The following is a 22,801-nucleotide window of genomic DNA, read 5'->3' as shown; positions in this document are numbered from 1 at the left end:
AAAGCATTAACAGTGTTAACAGTGTGTGTGGGACATACTGTAGCATGCTACAGTATATTCCATCCCATCATAGATGTAGTGAGAGAGTCAGATGGCTAATAGGCCGTGTTGGGACCCATGAAAAAGTGCTTAGAAAATGAGTTTCGTTCCCATGTCATGGGAACTACTCATTGTAGTACAGTGTATAACCAAAAAACAAAAATCTTGTGCTGCTGTTTTTGCTTGTAAAATGTGTTGGCAACACAAAATCTTTGTCAAATGCATATACTTAACATCTGAAACAAGTATTGGTGCCTTTAGTTTACTCATATGTGAATTTAGATCATGAAATGTAGCATATTTGTTAAATAATATGCTTCAACTTAAGTGTTTTCCACACAGTACAATGAAACCTACACAGTAAATTGTGCCAAAAGCTTATGTTTCATACATAGAAAATGTCTCAACCTACTGTGTAATGAAAGGTAGAAAAGAAAATCAGGGCACCTTGGACCAAAATGGCAGAAGATCTATCCAAATGTTACCACGCCCCCTAAATTGGAATAATGCAAAAAATGCACAAGACTAAAAATTAAAGTACTAGAGGTCAGAATGATTACAACATAATTGTATGAAACATTTATTTATTTACAAGTACCGCAAGTGTGTCACAGCATCTGTCATTTGTACATCCACTGATGATGCCGTACAGAATGATTTGTACCTTGCATCATTCACGTTTTTGGCAGATGATTGGCCATACAGGTGGCACACATATTTGCATTGAAAGTTGACTGGTCAAGGTTAAAACTGCTGCCAAGATGAACCTGCTTGGCTTACCTCGGTTGACTCAGTTGTTGTCATGTCTGATGGATGAGGTAGCCTGTCCAACATCTGCTGATAATGTTTCAACAAAAACCAGTTCGGGGATGTTGCGCGTTGCAGGGCTGTGAAACACTGTGAAATCACGGGCCAACCGCCTTTTCAGTTTATCCTGCCTGCAAAATGAAAATATAGAAAAAGACAAGCACAAATGTATAAATATTAATATACAATATCAGGGGATGAAGCCTGATGGCCATCACATCTACCCAAAGGTGAAAAATTCTAGATACAGTTGACTGGTGAATGGCAAAGAGGTAACCTAAAAGTTCCTCAGACAGATTAAGGCGCAGCTTCATCAGTGTAAGGCTGTAAGCAGAAGTCTCTGAGTATCACTAAGTGACTGTTTTGCAGGAGGTGGTAAACTTGGTGACACAAAATTGAACAACAACATGAAAGTCTCTACATTTGGTAGTCCTGTGAAGAATTTCATTTTGCTGTCATCAAATTCTGAAGGATCAAGAGTACGATGTTTCAACTCACTTTCTCATTTGTTGACTTTATCCCTAAGTGATTGACATTCAGCATTTAAAGATTTAATCTGTTCATGTAATGAGGCAATGTCATTTTGTGTTTCCTCTGTCGGGACCCCAATGCCTGGGACTTCAACAACAGTCTGTACCTCTGCTGTACTTCGATCAGTGATGGAGGTGAAACCAAATAACCTTGGCACGTAGTCAGGATGTAGAGGATCATCACTCTTTTCCCCTTAAATAACAAAAACAACAAAAACATTTACTAGAAATATGATATTAATTTGTTTACATATATGGGGTGTTTTCACATTATGTCCTGTTTCAGACATCAGCCTCAAAACAAACTCATCCGGGACGGGGCTGCCAAATCATTGTGAGATTTTTTTTTTTACATTAACCACTGGAACAATAGCATCCCTATTCTGGAGGGAACATTTGCAGAAAATAGCAGATCTACAAGCTCACAACATTGTTGGTGTAGAGCAGGGGTAGGCAGCTTTAACCACGGGTGCCAAGGGTGACCACTGGCACACACTGGCAATGCCAGTGTCTCACTCTAATGCCAGTCTGGCATTAGAGTGAGAGAGGATTAGCCTGCATGTCTGTAACTGAGTGTACAAATGGAACCAATGGACTCCATTGGTCCCCAAATGGACCCTTCTTAGGCCTTAAGCCTACAGGTCTGTGAGAGTGGAACCAAATGGACCTTACAGGTCTGTAACTCTGAGAGATGGAACCAAATGGACCCTTACAGCCTGAGTGTACAAATGGACACATGCAGGTCTGTAACTCTGACACTATGGGTCCATTTGGTTCCATTCGTACACTCTCAGAGTAAGTCCATTTGTGCAATAACAATCAAAAGTTATGTGGGTGCTTGAAAAAAACAAACAAAAAAAAGTTTGATATTAAACCACTGTAGTGGTTATCAGTGGACTCTTAATGTGTCATATAAATCAGTGTCATACGATATTCTGAGGAAAACCATGGAGACTTAACATTCAGTAACTGGGTGTGTTGATCAATAAGAACATTAACATCAAGTCTTTCCACGGACTCACGTAACATGTTGATGAGTAATTACTCCTGACCAGATCTCTTTCAGGGGATACTATGTTAATCCACTTCTTGGTCCACAAGAAGAGAACTCCGTTAGGTTCGTTTTAAACGGGACATTGTGTGAAAAGGCCCTTTTACATTGAACGTATGGTTTTACAAAAAAAGCAACATACCTGACACAAAGTGAAAGTGGCACCCGCAAATCCATGGATTCCAGTAGCCCTGAAACATGACTACATCGGCGAAGTGCAGCGATCCATTTACTACTTTTTTCTTTACATTTCGGCAGTCTGTAAAAGGATAGCTCTGAGTTCTTTTTTTAATCTGTTTGTACAGTCAATCGCACAACAGCTCTTTCCCATTTTCCCAGTTTAGAGTGAATGAAAACAGCGTCGCAACAGTGAGTTGCTAGGTTGCTATGGACAACAAAACGTTATTCCGCATACGATGACGTCACGTGCATACTCAAGGGAATAAAACGGCTACGCGATTGGTCCACGTGACCAAAACCACACCACTCCCCTTGCACATATTATTACGCCTTGTAAGAAATAGTCCCGTCTTCGATCACAGATTATAAAAAAACTGCAGGAGGGCACGAGTAGAACCTTTTTATTTGGACTTTCTACCTATAAATCTCTTTTATGGAGAAAAAATGGTGTAGTCCCACTTCCGTGGGAACGGAACTGAACGAAAAGGGACCTCACAATACGGCCTATAAGGGGAAAGAGGGTGCTGACCTGCAACATGGGTAACTGACATGGAATCAAACCAGGAACCCTTACCCATTACACTAGGGAGTTCCTAACATCCTATAAATTTGAACAGCATCTTAACAGTATCTCAATCCTAATGTAAACTTTAAGTACTGGACCCTCGTCTGGTTTGACAGACAGGTAGTGTGTGCAGGCTGGGTGGTGTGTGATAATCCGGTTGAATGATTCCTTCGGTACGGCGACTGCAGCGACGGGCCCGGTAGAACAATAACGAGACAGTATCACGCTAAAGGTTCACAAAGTTTATTACACAAACAGGAACATATAGTGCTGGATCATAATGATGTGACGACAAGATATCAGACATAATAACGTGACTACTGCAGCAAGGCTGACCTTGCTGTCACCGAAGTAAAGTATGCTACAGTTCAGGCAGTACACGATACATATCAAGTACACTGTGTCTCACGTTCAAGTACACAGACATGGGCGATCATGATTATAACAACGGCTATTCAGGTTTTTTGCGAACTCAGTGATTGCGAACGCAGTGAGCACTAACTATGACAGCAAGGGCTGAATGTCTGTGTGTGTGTCCCGCTGTTACACCACCCGCCCGCCACCAGAGGGCGCAGCTGTATCACACAAAACACACACACACACACACACACACACACACACACACACACAACTTAACTTAAAAAAAAAACTTAACTTAAAATGAAAAAGAAAAAACTTAACTTCAAAAAAACTTTAAAAACACTTAACTTCAAAAAACTTAACTTCAAAATAAAATCTTATAAACTTTAAAAAACACAAAAAAACTTAACTTAAAAAAAAAACTTTAAAAACACTTAAACTTAAAAAAGTATGTCATTTATTCTAATTGTTATTGCCATTTACGAGCTGCGTTCACTTCCCGCGTTTGCGCGTCTTACTTGTCATACCTGGTGTGTTTGAGGATACCTGTTCCATGACACTTGGGTCCCAGGGTGCTGACTGAGGCCCTTGACACACAAGAACGGCTCTGACCGCACAAGTTAGTAAACTTTCCAGCGTCCATATTGTGGTTATGTTAATTATGCATGTAGTCCAGACGAGAGCGGTAGAGCTCCGGACACCCAGAGAATGCTGCATGTATTGTAGCTCTGTTCCATAGCCTTCCTGCTTCGATTCTGCAAATTTCTGCCCTGCAGTAAGGCTATGCGACTTACCGGTTTAAATCTCAAATCGAAATCAGACCAGCCTCTCCTCTTTAGTGGAAATCTCACGAACGTTTGACCTACTCACCAATACAAACACGGGTTGTGTCAATAGAAAGCCTACTTTCCTTAGTGGAAGCACTCTGAGCCCCCCACCACACGTATAAACGGTACTTTTTGGCCAGAAAGGGAGTAACAAAAAGTACAGTTTATACGTGTGGTGGGGGGCTCAGAGTGCGTTCGATTTGAGATTTAAACCGGTAAGTCGCATAGCCTTACTGCAGGGCAGAAATTCGCAGAATCGAACCAGGAAGGCTATGGAACAGAGCTACATGTATTGTAGGCTAAATTATGTGTCATTGTGGCATAATCATTCAGTAGGCAGGCATGGGCATAATCAACTGTAGCTGATGTTTTTCTTTCTTTTCATTACAAATCATTACAATTTTAATGATTTTACATAGGCCTACTAATATTCTCATATCCTCTTCTGCCAGAAGTAGGCTACAAAGTATACATAAGCATGAGATTAATTGTTTGCCGGTCTTAAAACTCACAACGAGGTGCGGCATGATGCATTGTGAATTTATGAGTTTGACTTTGAAGATTGAATATATATTCGCTGGTGCGCAACACCTCTGAATGTCAGATAATTGCTTGTTTAGATTGATTCCACCTGCTGCGCAGCACAGCGCTAAACATTGATTGCACATAGGCTATACAAAAGTATAAAAAAAGACCAATTAGAAACGGTGAAAACAGCCCGTTTATAGAGGAATATGGCCAGTAATGTGTTTATCCTACCTGGGGTCTCTCAATGCAAAGTCGTTTTGAAGTTTCACAAAGAATGTTTAATTTCCACCCAAGATGAGGTCCATGCGTGCTGTGCAGTGTGCACTGCAGTCAGACCTGCCTGAGATGAATGGACAGACAGACAGCACGGTGGCTGTGCTGCCAGCTATCTTGTATAGCCTATATACTAATCTATTCTACACTACACCATTTAATAGTAACAATAATGTAGAAGATCATCCGTTTTTCTTCTTGTGTTTCCAGATTGGTAATCACCATAATTTAGGCTATATCTGTTCTCCGAAAATAGCTCATCTACAAGCTCACTGCATGGCTGCAGATCAGCTATTTTCGGAGAAGAGATTTATAGACATTAGGCCTATTTGCAAATATAAACAAAGAATTGACAAACCAACATGCTGACAGCTTCTACCTCTAGGCCTTGTAGAAAGGGGGTGATTAAATTCCCTGCCAAATGATTTGTGCATCGATTTGTATTTGCAAACATCTGCATTCTGCTTCAAAAAGCAATTAAAGTATGAGAATATGAGAGTTTTGTATTCGCTACAATAGTTAGTCACATCCTCAACAGGTTGTGTTCATGATAGGGCTGACCCAAAAAAATCGATTAATCGATGTTCAATCGATACTCACGGGAATCGATTTTTAAATTTTGAATCGAATAGTCATTAAAAAAAAAAGCGGACGCTTTTGGTCCGCGAGACGGCCCCATTTGCCATGCTCGCGCCTCGCAGCACCGCAACGCCTCCTCCCCTCTCCCCCTCACTCGTGGTAACAACAAGGAAGTCAACACAGACCAGCTACAGCCTGCAGTCATGCCGCCACAAAATAAATCTAAAGTGTGGTTGCATTTTAGAATATGCAAGGAGAACAAAGAACAAGTGGTGTACAGTGTCAACTATGTGACAAGAAATTGGCGTATCACATACGGGATGGCCCAAGTGGGGCGAAAAATCTGCGGCGAAATTTCACGGATGGGACAGGGGAAAAAGCCCCTGACCTCCTAGGCGCAGAGGGACTTCCAGGCGCGCTAATTTGAGCCGCGGTCATCCACACTTTTCTACCCCAAGAAAGAGCCTCGTCGGAAGGGTCTGAGAGCGGCGTAGACCGTGGCGCAAATTAGCGCGCCTGGAGCTCCAGGACTGGTGCTTTTTTTTTGTGTTTTCACATCTGAGTTTCAATCGGAAGAGAAGCTAAATCCCTACATTTTCTGGATTATAGGCTATATATATTTATTTTTTGAGAGGTAATGCCTGTGTCAGGCAGTTGACTTGTTACGGTCGGATGTTTTATTAAGCCTAATTATTTGTGCGTCACTGCTTTCATGAAGTTTGCAACAGTTGTTGCTTCAATGCTTAATATCGATTTAAATAAATGAGACCAATCCAAGCATGCCTTTCTCTCCGCTATTGTTTAAGGTGCGCGTCGCATCGCGCACCTCGCACCCCCCCCCCCCCCGTTGGGTTTCGAAGCGTCGACGATCGAAACAAATTTATATCGAAGCGTCGATCATCAAAAACGTAATCGAAGGTCAGCCCTAGTTCATGACTACATGATTTAACAAATAACCTATGCTGTAGGTTTAAAGTAGGCTATTTAACAAGGTCCTCAAACTCCTCATATATAACCTTATCACTAAATCTGAACCAAATTGACAAGGACAGTTTCACTGCAGGAAGGACTGCTCCTCTGTCCCTCAGGACTTGTATATAAATCCAAGGGCATTACTGTTTGAGCTGCACCGGTAATTCTAGTGCCAGTCCACCATGTTCGGTTCAGGATTATAGTTTCAAAGAGCCTATTAATTTGTCAGAGGATCGTTATTGATGAACCTTAGCTCTCCGTCACGGCCTCTCATGCCTTTATAATGATGTCTTTAAGGCAATGGCAATGTTGAGGGATTCTCAAAACAAGGACAGAGAGGCTCAATCCATCTTTGTAGTGCTCGCAAGATATGGCAAACGCATTGATCATTCGACCTGTATGCCTTATTCAACCTATAATATAATCATGACAGCAGTCTTGTAAAAACAGTCTTGTCAAAACTCGACTATTGTAACTCCCTCCTTACTGGCCTACCAGCATGTGCACTTAAACCTCTCCAGCTGATCCAAAATGCCGCAGCTCGCTTGGTCTTCAACCAGCCAAAATTCTCACATGTCTCCCCCCTGCTCCGCTCCCTCCACTGGCTCCCGGTCGCTGCCCGCACAGAATACAAAACTCTGATGCTGGCATTCAAAGCAACCAAAGGTATGGCTCCCCCATATCTTGCAAGTATGATCGAACCCTACAAACCCTCGCGCGCACTCAGATCAGCCAACGCAGGGAAGCTGGAAGTACCCTCACTAAAAACGCCGGGTCAACGTTCCACACGTCCCAAACTCTTCTCCCTTCTGGCTCCAAAACTGTCTGCTAAAAAAAAGAGCGTCTGCTAAATGCCTAAATTGTAAATTGTAACATGTTGATTTGCTCAGACACATGACGTACATTCTCCATTCATTGGCAATGTCAATGGGAATTTATATTTATTATTATTTATTTGTAGGACAAAAATACCGATTTGCTCAGACGATATAACGATAAATTCTCCATTCATTGGCAAGGGGAAATTAATCTTTGTGTAGGACAAAAATAGCCCATTTGCTCGTCCACATACTGTATGACGTAAATTCTCCATTCATTGTCAATGGGAATTTAATGTTTGTGTAAGACGAAGATCTACACTAATAGCTGAATGTAGGACGGGCTAGCGCCGTGGCAAGGTGGCACCCACTGTGGCTGCCACATGACGTCACGGGGGGAACCCAGGTGTTTGCGCCCCTCAAAAAGGAAAGTGGAGAGTTTGTTTTACCATTCCTCAAACACACAATTCTTTACTTTCACATAAACTGAAGGCAGTTCAGTAATCAGGTAATCTAATTGGGCCTGGGAAATGGAGTTGGAGAGGCCCTTCGACCACGTGGCGGAAAATTGTTGCACTAGTCTGATCTCCATTCTCCCACACCAAACCACCAGTGACAGTGTACTGTCTATCCCCTCACTTTGTTCTCCCCCCCCCCCCTCCCCCCCCATTGCGTAATTATCATAATTATGGGGCTTTAATGGAATCCTTGCTGATACAAAACACTCTGTCCGTGCGTGTACAACACCTTGAACGATTCTGCACTCCATCTGTCGCCATCTGGTCCGTCCTGGTCGGCAGTAAACAGCACCATTAAACCAGGCCCCCTGGCTGGTCCAGAAAGAGAGATACCATTCCCCCAACCCCCTCGCCAATGCTCCGAAGATACCATGTTACTCAGTACCCCCTTCCTTTTCCCTCTGCCTCCTCTGGTTTGAGAGAGAGAGAGGACAGAGGACAAAGTGTCACTGCGCAGCGCAGATGCTAATCAGCCCCCTGGTGAATTCCTCGGAAGGCTAATGGTGGGGTGGGGGCATACTGTATGTGCGCATGCACACACTGAACCGTGCCGTATGTGCAGTACGTGACTATATAGCGTGAGAGAGAGAGAGAGAGAGAGAGAGAGAGCGGGAGGGGGTTATCATATATGTGGTGTTTTTAATGTTTTTTTTTGTGGCTTTAGCTTTTTATTTTATATATTTTATGGAGGGACAGACAGTAGGCTGACAGGAAATGGGGAGAGAGATGGGGGGGAAGACCTGCAGTAAAGGCCGTCGGGATCGGGAGTCGAACCCGCGGCACACTGTCAGACTGGATTACCAGCCAAGGTGCCTGGACCGCTAAGTCATGGCCCTGGCCATGCACTTTATATTAAACAACTTATGAGTAAAGGGATATGGGTTGGCGGCCATTATGTTTGGCTTTCGCCATCGTACGGACCGATATCTCTCTCTAGGTCATCGTCGGACGAGCCCTCCAGGGGCTTTTCCAGTCATCCCGGTCCTCTGTAGATCTGGCTTCATGGCTGTGTGTTGGTTCCCACAGCACAAATGTACTGGCTGGGAGGGAGCTCCTGGTTTCTAAAAGGTTCTGTGTTTCTAGCGTGCCACCAGCCATTACACTGGTCGTGTGTGCAGCCCAAGGAAAGAGAAAAGAGTCACTTTAAATACAAATGACAAACTCAGCATAACAGCATTCAATAAAACCATTCAATTTGTGAGTCAGAGCGGGAATAGAACTAAACTAACACAATTATACAACTCACACAAACAACAAGTGAACTTAGAAGTCCGACTTGTTCGTCTAAGCTCGCTCGGCGGTCCGCCTGAGACAACGCACCTGTCGTTTTTTTGCCGGACTATCAGAAACGCTGAGAAATCCCCCAAAAGGCATATTGTGACCTTTTTTGTGATCCAAACATGGGTCACAGTTCCCTGACCCAGTGTTTGGTAAACTGATATATAGACAGTAGGAAAAGCAGCTTGGGAGACACTGATTTGAAGTCTGCAGAAGTACATTGTGGTTCTCCACTTGAGGCACCCTGTTCCCCGCTGTTCAAACAACAGTATGTTGTGTTGTGATGTTTGGTAGACCTCGGCATTGCCATTGAGGTGGATGATAATGCTAATCCCCCAGGTCAGTGTTTAGCCAGTTTAGCCCAGAACCAGTGTTTTGTGTCGGCTGGGGCAAGCCACCTGTCTGTGTGTGGCTGCATTGGCTAAAGTCTTTGCAGGAATGGTAGGGTGCAGCAGGTGAGCCACCCCTCGCTAATGGAATGATGAATTGGCTCCATTGTTTTGTGGCCCGAGTGTGGCCAAGGCTGTAATTGAAAAAGGGAAGGGGTGTGTTTGTGTGTGTGTGTGTGTTGTGTGTGTAAGAGAGGAAGAGTGTGTGTGTGTGTGTGTAAGAGAGGAGTATTTGGGACAGAAATGTAGATGAGGAGAAAGTGTGAGAAAGTGTTTTGACGTGTGCTATTAGGGTAAGGATTAAATCATTTAGCCAAGCGGATTTGAGGGAAAATCAACCGATAATCTGCACCAGTAGCTTACTTCATCTCTCAAATGCAATCGAGCCAGCAGGCTCGCCTGGAGCCGACTAGCTATATAGGACACGTCCGACGTTGGCCGACTATTATTAACAATACCACTACCATTAACACCGACCACGTAAGTCGCCTATCCTCATATCGGTTTTAACCGGCCACGTACTGTAAGTCCCCTATTCTCATATCAATCTTAACCGGTCACGTAAGTCATCTATACTCATATCAGTCTTAACCGGCCACGTACATCATCCATCCTCATATCAGTCTTAACCGGCCACGTAAGTCAGTTTCACTGTTTTCGCTTCTGTTAGTAATTTCATCTCTGTGTTTCCTAATCGCAGCCATGAGTAGGCTCCATGCGAGGCCGCTGGCTCGATTGCATTCGAGTGACAAGTTGCATAACATTCGAAACGGGTGACTGACCGACTGACGGCTCGCTAGTCAGTCAGTCAGTCAGTCTGATCCTTTTCCCAGTGAGAAGCACAAAATAAATGAGATGGCTCCAATACTCACCAACAATGTCAGACGAATGACTCTGTGATGGTCAATTGGTCATAGCTACAGTACATGCGCGTGCGTAAACGTGCACATGTGCATGGCATGCGCACACAAACAAACAATGTCGACCACATATACATTCCAGGTTAATTCACACAAATGCATCACTTGGAGCACTACACAGTTTAATCCTGCACCCACGAGGGCCCGACATTGCGACATGTTGTGTGAGCTTGCAGATCAGCTATTTTGGAATAGCCGTAAAAGAAAATGGTTGAACTTAAGTGGTTGAACGGTTCCTAATTTTGCTGGGGACCCTTTGGTAAGGGTGGCAAGGACAGTGCAAAACTCTTTCTATATAGAGCCATTACCAATCTGTGTCATAATTGGCACATGTACTGTCTCTTTCATCCCCGTCCCCAACCCGTGTGCCCGTTCCCCTTCATATTACTGTCGACCTCCCAAGCATTGGGAGGCAACCTTTCCCTCGGTGTGCAACATCAATGATGTCTCCTGGGGAATCCCATGATGCTAAGATCAAAAGTTCCCCGATACATTATTTATGAAGGGGGAGCTGAAAATAGAAAATAGCAGCGCTTTTCGGGGTGAAAGAAGGGGGTGACGGAGCAATGTTTACAGTAATAATTACCACAATAATGATCATCATTCTAACAGTGCAGAGGTGGGAGGGGTGGAGAGAGAATGATAGTTACATGGCGTGCTCATCTATGTGAATCCAAAAGTATTTCTTTATGCGTTAATGCTGAGATAGTGGTTTTCCAGCTTTTGTGCCTTATCCCCATTGGCTATAGTGTGTATGTATATATATATATATATATATATATATATATATATATATATATATATATGGGGAGCAGCGTTTCTACAACATACAGTTCAACTTTATGCATTTTCACCTAATTTGGGGAAAACGATCATGCTTCACATCTGGTGTATTATTCCGACGATCAAGACGCAACTTCCCATATAGAAGATGCCCGCCATTTTGCGTTTCCTTAACAGTTTCTTGCTCCAATTCTTACTCCAATTTTGAGGGGCCTCCAATGTCTGGCTATTCGAATTACGTCATATGGCAGCCAAGTCTATGGACTTTGTTTAGAGTACTTTTTACAGAGTGGCAGCTTACAGCACCTTAAACAAACATTACCAGGCGCCCCTCATTTTACGAGTGCGATTTCTTTCCCCGTTTCTCGGCTAATGGAATGTGGGAAGTGTGCACAACACTGGTTACAGAAGAAGAGTGATTGTTGCCCCTCCTATGTCCAGCTTTTAGTGTGTGTGCAAACACTATCTTTATCCTACACAAACATTAAATACCGTTGACAATGAATGAATGGACAATTTTAACCCATTTTGACCTGAGATCAGATTCTAAAAATGTCTTCTACATCCTGACAGTTTTCTGAAAAAGCTACGTTTCTATGTCAGTCGTTCTTCGATTTTTCAAAAATAGCAGACCTACAAGCTCGTGGCGCGACACTCGGTTGTTTTTGTGTTTAACCCAAAATGGGTTAAACACAAACATTGAAGACGAAGGTGAGGACGCAAATTCTGATTGGCCGGAATGAGATGATATTATGATGATGTACGATGATGAGAGCGCCCCTCACTTCACACACACGGGTATGATTTTTCTTTGTTAAATTTAACTAAATAATCCAATACTGAAATATAAAAATGTCAGGGTCACTGATCACTAGTGTAGTGTGTGTATGCAAGTGTTGTACACAAAAATAAAGCTAGACCAACAAATCAATATAGTAGGCCATAGGGAGGCATGGTGGCTGGTGAGAGAGACAACTCTGCCTGAGCACAGCCCCATTAATAGGAGGATACAGCCAGAAGGCCACTCCCTACGCAGATGGCATCTATCAAGCTGACGGTCCCCAAACAGGACACCGCTGGAAAAGACAGCAATTAGACTATAGAACAAAATCACACCGTGTGAAAAGGTGAGGGGCGCTCTAATCATCATTGTCAATGGGAATTGAATTGTCTTTTTTTTAACATGATTCGTATGATGAGTATACCGGTCCTATAAATTAATTACACTAAAATCACCCGGCACCCAAACACCACCACTTTTGTCCACCAGTTGTGTCAAGACAAAGTTTGTGGACGGTAATCAAAAGCTGGATGTAGAAGCCCTCAAAAAGAGAAGAGTAACAGAAGGAGATAAACAACTAGAGGCCCGGCACACATCAATACATGTAATACATCGTCTATCCCTCTTTTCTGGTTCATTGCCTGGAACTTCTTTACTGAAATAGTCGTCGATTTGTTTTAGTGGGCTTGCTGTCTCTTTTTAATGGGGAGTTGGAAGTCATGGCTCTCAATTCCCACCTGATGTCGTGTCGGAGTTCCGACTGCTCCAGACCATACCGTATAACTGCTAGCTTGCATAACGTCTTCAGACTAGGGCTGTCCCCGACTAAGGATTTGTATAGTCGACTGATAGATGAATAAATTTGCTGTTAGTCGACTAATAGTCGACTGAGCAAAAAAAAAAAAAAATATATATATATATATATATATATATTTAGTTTTGCCCCAAAAAATTGTATATAAAAATACAATATTTACAAAAATATACAAAAATATTGTATTATTCCACTAGGTCTGTGGGGACATAAACACATTTGAACATTCTGACTGTTCAAATCAACTGAGAGGCTTGTTATTAGCCAGATTGAGCACAGGTGAGATTGAGATTCTGGAGTCTATCAGGCCAGCGCACTGTGCGATTCAAGTCACAGGCAGTGGCACATTGCCACACAGGCAGACACACTCCACATGCACATTGGAGATTTGAACAGTCAGAATGTTCAAATGTGTTTATGTCCCCCACAGACCTAGTGGAATAATGCAATATTTTTGTATATTTTTGTAAATATTGTATTTTTATATACAATTTTTTACATCAAAGATCAAAGATAATTTTAATTTTAATAAAGACCTTTTGGGTCTTACTCGGTCGCATTCTGAGCTTCTTTTTTTTTTTTTTTTTTTTTCACCAAATGCCAATAAAATAATATGAGTTGCGCATATTTAATAGAGTCGGTCGGCAACCGGAAACCAACGTTTTTTTTTGTTAGTCCTGGTCAGATGTTTGTTGTGTAAGAAAGACACTGTTATTCAGGCTGTATATAGTATCAGTAAAGGCAAGAGAATGTTAAGCATAAGTTTCAGTCTCTGTGTCCACAACAGTAACTAAACATAAGTGTAAGTCTGACTTCACAATCTTTAAATGTGTATTCAGTGATTTCACTGTGAATTCAAATATCATACCATATAAGGAGTTCCTCCCTGTCCCCAGTTAACCCCTGGGTGTCAAAAAAACCATAGGTTTTGTTTTTGGCTATAGGTGGCCCAGCCTTCATACAATCATGATCGAGCGGGGGCGGGCCTTGGTGTGTGTGCTGTTGGCCTGCCGTGTGTCTCCCCACTGTATAGTGCGTGCATGTGCACATCTTGTTACCGGGCGCACCGGGGGTTTTTCCAAATCACCCAAATCACTGAATGCTTCATTAAGTAATACATTTTAATTTAAGTAGTCTCATAATATTTATCTCCAGTACGATCGATCCCCCGATCGTTGATAAACACTGATGTAAGAGAAAAGAGAACAATCGGAACAATCGGAGGCATTTAGAAACGGGAGCATGGTGTTTGAAGATGAGTAATGATAGACACTTTGAAAATATTGAAGGAGTTAATGGATCTGAGGGAACTGGGGAGATTGTTCCAGTCGACAGGAGCTTTAAATTTAAAAGCAAGCCGACCAACTTATTTTCTGATGTTGGTGGGGACTATAAGGTAAGGATAGTCTGTGTGCCTCAGGTTGTATTGTGAGCTGAAGGGATGTAGATATTGTTTTAGATATTCCGGGTAATTAAGTATATGCATTTAAAGATAATAATAGCCAGTGAGAGTGTCTTCGAGCTTTTGGTGTTAGCCAGTTGAGGGAATCATACATGGTACAATGGTGGGTCATATAGGGACACCTCAGTATAAATCTCGAGATTTATACTCTCGAGTCGAAAAGGCGGGGCTTTTCAGAGTAAAATCTCCCATATCCGCTGGCACTCTAGCGCTTATATTTTGAAAGATGCTGGCGGCATCCAAATTGTTAATTAGATTCTTGGCAGGTAATGAGGTACCCACTCAAATCCTGGTCTCTGACCCACTAATTTCTGCCGCAAAGATTATTTTATGTAATTAGTGCCGCCATTATCAAATTGGTTTGTGTGCATTGGAACGTAACCCTGCAGTGTATTATTGGGTACTGTGTATATTATAGTATGCGTAAGGCTCGCCGTGCATGTTTAATCTATGGGGTCAGTGCAGGCTGTCCGTGTGCTGCACACGGGGGGGGGGGGGGGGGGATATATAAATATCATGCATATTCAGGTTCAGAATCCTCACAACACACACACACACACACACACACACACACACACACACACACACACACTCTGGAGCATTCTCCTCTATCAAGGAGACCCCATCATCCTCTTCGTGGCAGGGTCAAAGGTGTCCATTTTGCTCCACTTTTTCCAGAATGATAGATGGTCCACAAACGACTGAATCAGCCCCAAAACACACGCATGCACACACACACCTCTCTGTGTGTCTCTGATATCCCTAATTCCCTTCGTCCCACCTCTGTTTCCACCTCTTCAATATCTCTTTCCTTCTATAAATGTCCGTGATCTCTGTAGTCCCATAAGAAATGTAAATGCTCTCAGGTGAACACACACACACACACACACACACACACACACACACACACACACACACACACACACACACACACATTTTAACCATTTATTTATGTCCACACAAAGGATATGCATACAAGGACACAATATTATAGGTGCTTTAAAGGACAACTTTTGTTTTTTTCAACCAAGGTTCATGTTTTAGGTTGTTATGAGAGAAAGTAAAAGGTGAGAGTATTCTTTTCTCATTTGCGGCTTTCTTTCGTTTTAGGGATTTTAGTTGTTTTTTACAGAAATATAGTGCTCTTTTCTGTTAACAGAAAAGAGCACTATATTTCTAATCACAGTCTCGGTCTTCTTTCACCGGAGTAAGGCGGGGCTCTCGCCAACTTAAAGTCTTTTAAGGGTTTAACTGAACACAAACGGCCTGTCTTCGTTCACAGGGTTAAGGTGACACTTTAGCTAGAATATGCTTTCTTCGATAAACATCAACAAGGTCTTCTTCTTTCACAGTCTTCAGGGTTAACGTGACACAGTTAATTATGTCTTGTCTTCAGTAAACATCAACAAGGTGCTTTTCTTCATTCACAATTCTTCTTATTATCCTTAGCTTCTCAAGCGTCTGTAAGTGCCTCTTCTTAGCCAAACGTGTGATAGTGAGAGAACAGTTGTCTTACTGTGACCTTAACGTGCGGTGGGCTGCCAGTCGATACGAGGGTCCCGTCTTCTGCTACTCGTCCCCGAACCGAGTCAGGTGGGTTTCCAGGTATATCTGCGGCTTTCCACTCGTCACTTATTTATGGGGGGCACACACTCCCGTGTGTGCTTTCAGCCCCACTCCTACAAGCCTGATGAAATGGAATACAAGACAGAATTGAGTTGTGGTACAAACAATCAAACAGTGAGTTTAGATAGTGTCGAGGGATCCGGTACCGAGAGGATTGTGGACTTACCATCCAGCGCCAAGCTGCCGACATACATTGTCCGAGCGTTCTTGGGTGAACCAGCCAGTGTCAGGGTTAAGTTCAACTGGCGTTTATAAAGGGCGCGGCTGACAGGTTGCGGCTGTCGCTGATTGCTAATCGGGCGGCGGCCGCATTAGACGCAGCTGGTGTAGGTTCGCACTGGGGTAGTAGATGGCGTCTATGACACGTCTGTCTGGTTGTCATAGGAACGCGCCCATTATTCTGGTGGTACTGTGGCGAGACTCCACAGCATACATGTGCTCGGCGCTCGCCGCTCTGTATGTACAAACCATAGACTGTAAAAAGATACAAACAGAGGCAGCACCAGCAGCACGCAGCACGCACGCACACACACACACACACACACACTAGAGTTGCATGTTGTGCTACAAACAAACAACAGCTACAAAAGTTACTAAACTACGGAACGCAGGTTGGGCTGTCTGTCACCGAGTCATGGTTGAATTAAGTGTTTGCAACATGAAGCTTATGTTCGACAAGCGACAATAAAGGAATATAATAAGGCTTATTGGACAGCAAAACACAGGGAACTGGATATGTTATAAACCCTAGGAATTGTGAAGAAATAGGGTCCAGCAACGTCTCGTCATAGAGAGCCCCCTCTCTCTGATCCCCGCCCGGTGAGTAGCAACACACATGAACGTGTGTGCGTGCGTGCGTGCGTGCAGCCTAGTAGCAATACTAATAGTGACGTTAGCTTAGCATGTAGCGTCACACAAAGGGTGCGTTCGGAAATGCGCACCGAGAGCGCACTCGCCTATTAGTTTGCATTGCACAGTGCGCTCAGTGCGCTATTTCCGAACGCGCCCCAATGCGGCATGCGTGTGTGCATGGACGCGACACACGTGTGCGCGCGCGTGCGTTTGTGTGTGTGTGTGTGTGTGTGTTCAACTTCTAACCAGGTGTTTAGTAATGTTTGGCTACACTGGGATCAGTTGGTTAAACAAGTTGACATTAAGGTTCTATAGGAGTTGTCTTGTTGTACTGCACTGGGGTCAGTTGGTTAAACAAGTGGACATTACGGTTCTATAGGAGTTGTCTTGTTGTACTGCACTGGGGTCAGTTGGTTAAAAAAGTGGACATTAAGGATCTATAAGAGTTGTCTTGTACTGCAATGGGATCAGTTTGTTGAATTGATTTTTAATTTTTTGAGTGGTGCAACTGGCTGGCTGTCCGAGCACGAAAATAGCATTTGGTTTGTTTTCACAACCAAGTGCACTGTAACACAAACACATATTAACTGTTTATTAGGGATGCGCCGATCCGATACTCGTATCGGAGATCGGCGCCGATCCAGGCTAAAATTCTAGATCGGGAATCGGTGGCAATGGGCCGATCCATTATCCGATCCAGTCAGATGCCGCTCCGTTCTCCCGTTGGAACTTGAGACATGCTCCTTCCCAGTGCGCACACACAGTCAAACAGCCCCCTCGCTCCCTCAGCCCTCTCCCTCCTGATCCTCGAGGGAGAGGAGGGGCTCGGGCTGCGCTCAGTCACTGTGCACTACACTAGTCTCGTTCTGTCACTTCTGTCCCGGGTGTCCCCCCGCTGTGTTCTTAACTTTTTTAGCAGGTCGCTCGTATTTCTTTATGTAAGATAAAGAATCCGATGAACACGGAGAGCCAAAGAGGACAGTTGCCAAAGCCTCCATTCAATTACATCCTACTTGTTGTTGCTGTTCCTCATGTTAGCGATAGCTGCTAAAGCTATCAACAGTAGCCTACCTACACAACATTGCTAGGCTAGCAAGCTAACGTTGCAGCAAAGGGATCGTTGGTGTGTGTGTGTGTGTGTGTGTGTGTGTGTGTGTGTGCGTGCGGGGATTCCGAATATTAAAATAATAATAGTAGTTTGAGTATGCTGGCCCACAGTAGCTACAGAATGTGCGTAGGGAGAGGGAACATATGGGGCTAATGCTGGCAATGATGCATTGAATAATATCTGAATAGAACATTAACTAGAGTTATAAAAGGAATAGAAACCAAAATGATGTGGTTGACTATCGTCAGAAATAAATTAAATTGTGGTTGTGCTTTACAACTTTCCTTTTATGTGTAGGCCTAGCTGGTTTATAATCCATAGTTACTATGTATAATAATAATAATAATAATAATATACATAGTAACTATGGATTATAAACCTAAAATAATAATTATTATAATAATTATAGGCATAATATTATTATGCATAGTAACTATGGATTATAAACCAAAAATAATAATTATAGGCATAATAATAAAACCCCCTAGTGGCCAAAGACGTAATCTGCGTATTAAATCAATAAAAACTATGAAAGTGCATAATACTGCACAGCTTTTATTTGTACTTAGAATGTTAAACCCTCAGAAATCGCCGTGGTTGACCAATATTATTAATCCACGTGTTAATAATATATTATATTTTTATATATAATATAATAATGTATTAAATACATTACATTATACATTAGACATAGGGTATCGGATCGGTACTCTGGATCGGCAGATACTGGACCCCCATGTATCGGAATCGGTATCGAATGCCAAAAAGCCGGATCGGTGCATCCCTAGTTTATATGATGAGTTTGGGTGTGACAGTACAGTACAGTAGACGGACCCCCTGGGGACCCCCACACAGTAACTCTGTCATTTTTCAACCGTTTCGGACGCGGGGCAGCTCACCAGAACCGGGCTGGCACTTCATGTGGAAGTTCTGGGGACCCCCCAGGGACCCCCACACGGAGTTGCATCACTCAGTTCAGTAGATTTTCGTGAAATATTTTTTAGATTAGATGGAATCATGGAAACATAACTGTTGATCAAAAAGTAAAGGGCTAAAATAATTGTCCGACTAAAACTAGACTAAATTGTCAGACTAAAACTAGACTAAATTGTCAGACTAAAACTAGACTAAAATGCCAATAGTTTTTGTTGACTAAAACTAAACAAATAAATTCACGGTTTCTTGGACTAAGATAAAGACTAAAATTCTTGACTTTTAGTCGACTAAAACTAGACTAAATAAAAAATGAGTTTGACTAAATATGCTAAAAACGGTGATTGAAACTGGACTAAGACTGAGACTAAATTAAAAAAATAGCCGACAAAAACAACACTGGTACACACACACACACACACACACACACACACGTACACACACACACACATACATACACACGCACGCACACGCACACATTGATTAAGAAGTCCGTCACACACACCCAAGGTGACATCAGTCATTGATTCTGTTGAATGCATGATTGTTTCTCCAGCCACTGCCTGCCTGTGAGCTGTTCCAATGTGTGCCCTGCAAAGGTTGATTGCCCAGTAACAGAACCACTTTGCAGTTAAATGTTATTGAACAGAGATCAATTGTATTGAACCATGATATGGAAAACTCCATAAAATAATAAGTAAAAAAAAAAGGGCAGGTGCACCGTAATCTCTGATGAAGGTCAGAGAGTGACCGATTTTTTTGTGGGATTCTCTTTTGCTTCATAGAAAAAATCAAGATATATATATTTTTAGTCCATTCGTTGAAACCATTAAACATCATCAGGTTAGAGCTCCCACCGTCCCGGTTGCCTTTTTATGGTGTTAAATGGGGTGTGGAGCAATGCAAATGACATGCAAATGACATGCAAATGAGCGCTTGTGATTTTATGACAGCTGGCAGCCAGTGTTGTTTTCGTCAGGACTGACGATAACGTAAATGACGACGTCAACGCCCCTTTTTCCAGGACTAAGACGGACTAAAACGAACGACCCTAAAATATTTCGGGACAAGACTGACGCTGACGAGCTAAATACCGTAGCTCTGTTTGATGACGATGACGAGACGTGTGTGTGTTATTGTTGACAAGACGAGGCTACACGAAAATGTTAGTGGATTTTGACGAACAAAGTTTTAAATGCATGAAAATGTTCCGCCAATAATGTCACTGCACTCGCCGCTATCCTCCTCTCCAGTCTCCTTTCCTAGTTGGTCACGCCCATCTGCATGCACGCACACACACACACACACACACACACACACACACACCGTCCCATTTCGACTCTGTGTGCGTGTCCTCTTCAGACCACCACCAGACTGGGGGAAGCCGGCACCGCTATGATCACTTTGCTTGTCCCCGTGGATTGGAAATAGGATTTAAAAGGCTATCCGATGATAGCGTGGATTACAGCACAGTTGTGTGCAATTATTCAATAAAGAATTCACATATCACCGCACCTCGTCAAGCCTCCAGTGTCGGCTCAATGCGAAACATGTTGCACCGAGCCTAGCCTGGAAGCTAACGTCAATCAACAACAGTAGCTCTGGTCCATAGTGTAGTTAGGACTCATGAGTTCTATGGTACTTAATTTGATCCTTTCCCCTCACTCACACCCGCGGAAGCTGTGCAGGCAGCCCCTCGTTTTTAACATAAAAAAGATGTGAAAGCCTACTTTCCTCCTTCTAACACTATGGATCAGAGCTAACGTTATTCCAACTCCCAGTAGCAGTTCAAGTACCCGACCAGATGACATGGTTTCTAACTGAACGGTTATGGCCAAATAAAATGTAAAATCTACTATGGCTGTTACTGTATGTCCATGGAAGAAACACAGAGGTGTTTTCTTATGGTCATGTCACATATTTGCTGCACCAATTGAAGCCCCCCCCCCCCCCCCCAAACCCTGTAGGATGCATTCCCCAAAACTCTCAGAGACATGCCCCCACCATCCAAACCTTCAATATTACTTTCCCCAGCTATTTATTTTTATTTACTTAGTGTTTTTCCTTTAATAAAGTTGTTTTTGATTCATGTCCCCCTTGTAAAGCATTTTTGGGTACTCAGAAAAGCTGTATATAAATTAATTTTGAGATATTATTACTACAAAAACAATGTTTATTGCTTAAACTTATGTATTCACTATTCATTGATTCACTAGTATACCAAAATCCATTAAAAAAATGGCTCTCTCACAGTTCTTGGGTCAAATAATGATATGCGATTAAAATGTGATTAATCGAGATTAACTACAAAGCCTCTGATTCATTAGATTAATTTTTTTTAATCGAGTCCCAGCTCTAATTAATACCTGTACGCTATAGACATTTTATTTAAAGACTTTTTATTTTTTGACAAACTGGACTAAAACCTTTTACTAAAATGACTAAAACTGACTAAAACCCTTAGGAGTTTCCGTCGACTAAAACTATCAAGGATAGAAATGACTAAGACTGACTAAGACTAATTAAGCATTTTTTCAAATGACTAAGACTGACTAAGACTAATTAAGCATTTTTCCAAAAGACTAAGACTGACTAAATCTAAAAAATGCCTGCCAAAAACAACACTGCTGGCAGCCATCAGTGACATACACCTGTGATCTGCACATTTCAGGGACTTATGCACCCCTTTATGAATCGCCTGTTGGTTTTTGCTCAGGGAAAATATACAACCTCCTTTAATCACTTTATTTACACGTTATTTATGACCAGCGTTGTGAATCCAATCGGCCCCTTACCTCTATTCCCCAATGTCAAGTCAAAGTACCTCTGTTAGCGCCAGTTGGCACTGGTTTTTATTTCCAGCTGTCTTGTGGTTTAGTGTTAAACTAACCTTTTGATTGTAATTTTCTCCGGACTGGGCTCTTTCTGCACATCTATTATCGATATCCTTCAGTCCCTCCACATTGGGGTGGACGATGCATGATATTGTCAAGATATTTTTTCATGCTGTTCTTAGGGTTATTGTTCAAGTACAACCACCTACAAGGTAACAAAAAACTAAAAGAAAAAGGAGGTAACAGTAGATTTAGATCAAACTACTTAATTTTGGCTAACGAAACTGTTAAATTAACGTATTGCAAATCATAGAATGCACTTTTTTTTTCACCGGAAGAAAAAAATACTTTTAGTTACTTCACTGTGCCTCTACATATATTGCCAAGAGAAAATCTCATTGACTAGATCCGGTGAAATTTTTCATTTTCGGGCCAAAAAGTACATTGTGTGGTGGTGGGCTCAGAGTGCGTCCACTGGGGAAAGTCTTTTTTCATAACAAAACCGTCTTTGTATTGGTGAGTAGCGAAATCGTTCTTTGTATTTTTGCAGAAGTCGAGAGGCATGTCATGCGGCCGCAGGTAATGGAGAGACATTGTTGTCATTGACCGATTTTGAAAAATATGCTGGAATTTAGGTCCCCGGCCTGCTGTCACCCCACACCCTACCTTCTCTCATATTTGTAGACAATAGAGTTCAGACGAAAGAATCATCTTCAGCAGTGGTGGAAAGTAACTTAAGTACATTTAGCTAAGTACTGTACTTACTGTACTTAATTTTGAGGTATTTGTACTTTACTTGAGAGTTTCCAATTTCCAGTACTTACTAGTTACTTCTACTCCACTACATCTCAGAGGCAAATATTGTACTTTTACTCCACTACATTTAGTTGAAAACCTTAGTTTAGACATGCAGTAAGGGCCGTCGGGATCGGGAGTGGAACCCACGGTGGGCCACGGCCCAGGCCTACTTTTGG

General features: G+C 42.5%; 1 pseudogene across 1 annotated transcript; it reads right to left on the bottom strand.

The window, feature by feature from the left end:
* Positions 1–968: 968 nt before the first annotated feature.
* Positions 969–16,294, bottom strand: LOC310864007 (annotated as a pseudogene). Its single transcript has 3 exons — positions 16,267–16,294; positions 1,071–1,569; positions 969–977 (listed from the first exon to the last, which is right to left on the bottom strand). The product of its transcript is annotated as an uncharacterized misc_RNA (transcript).
* Between the last annotated feature and the right edge of the window lie 6,507 nt (positions 16,295–22,801).

The sequence above is a fragment of the Protomyctophum parallelum genome, assembly GCF_964188405.1.
Source record: "Protomyctophum parallelum genome assembly, chromosome: 9".
Classification (NCBI taxonomy): Eukaryota; Metazoa; Chordata; class Actinopteri; order Myctophiformes; family Myctophidae; genus Protomyctophum; species Protomyctophum parallelum.
This window is presented reverse-complemented; position numbering and strand designations above follow the sequence as displayed.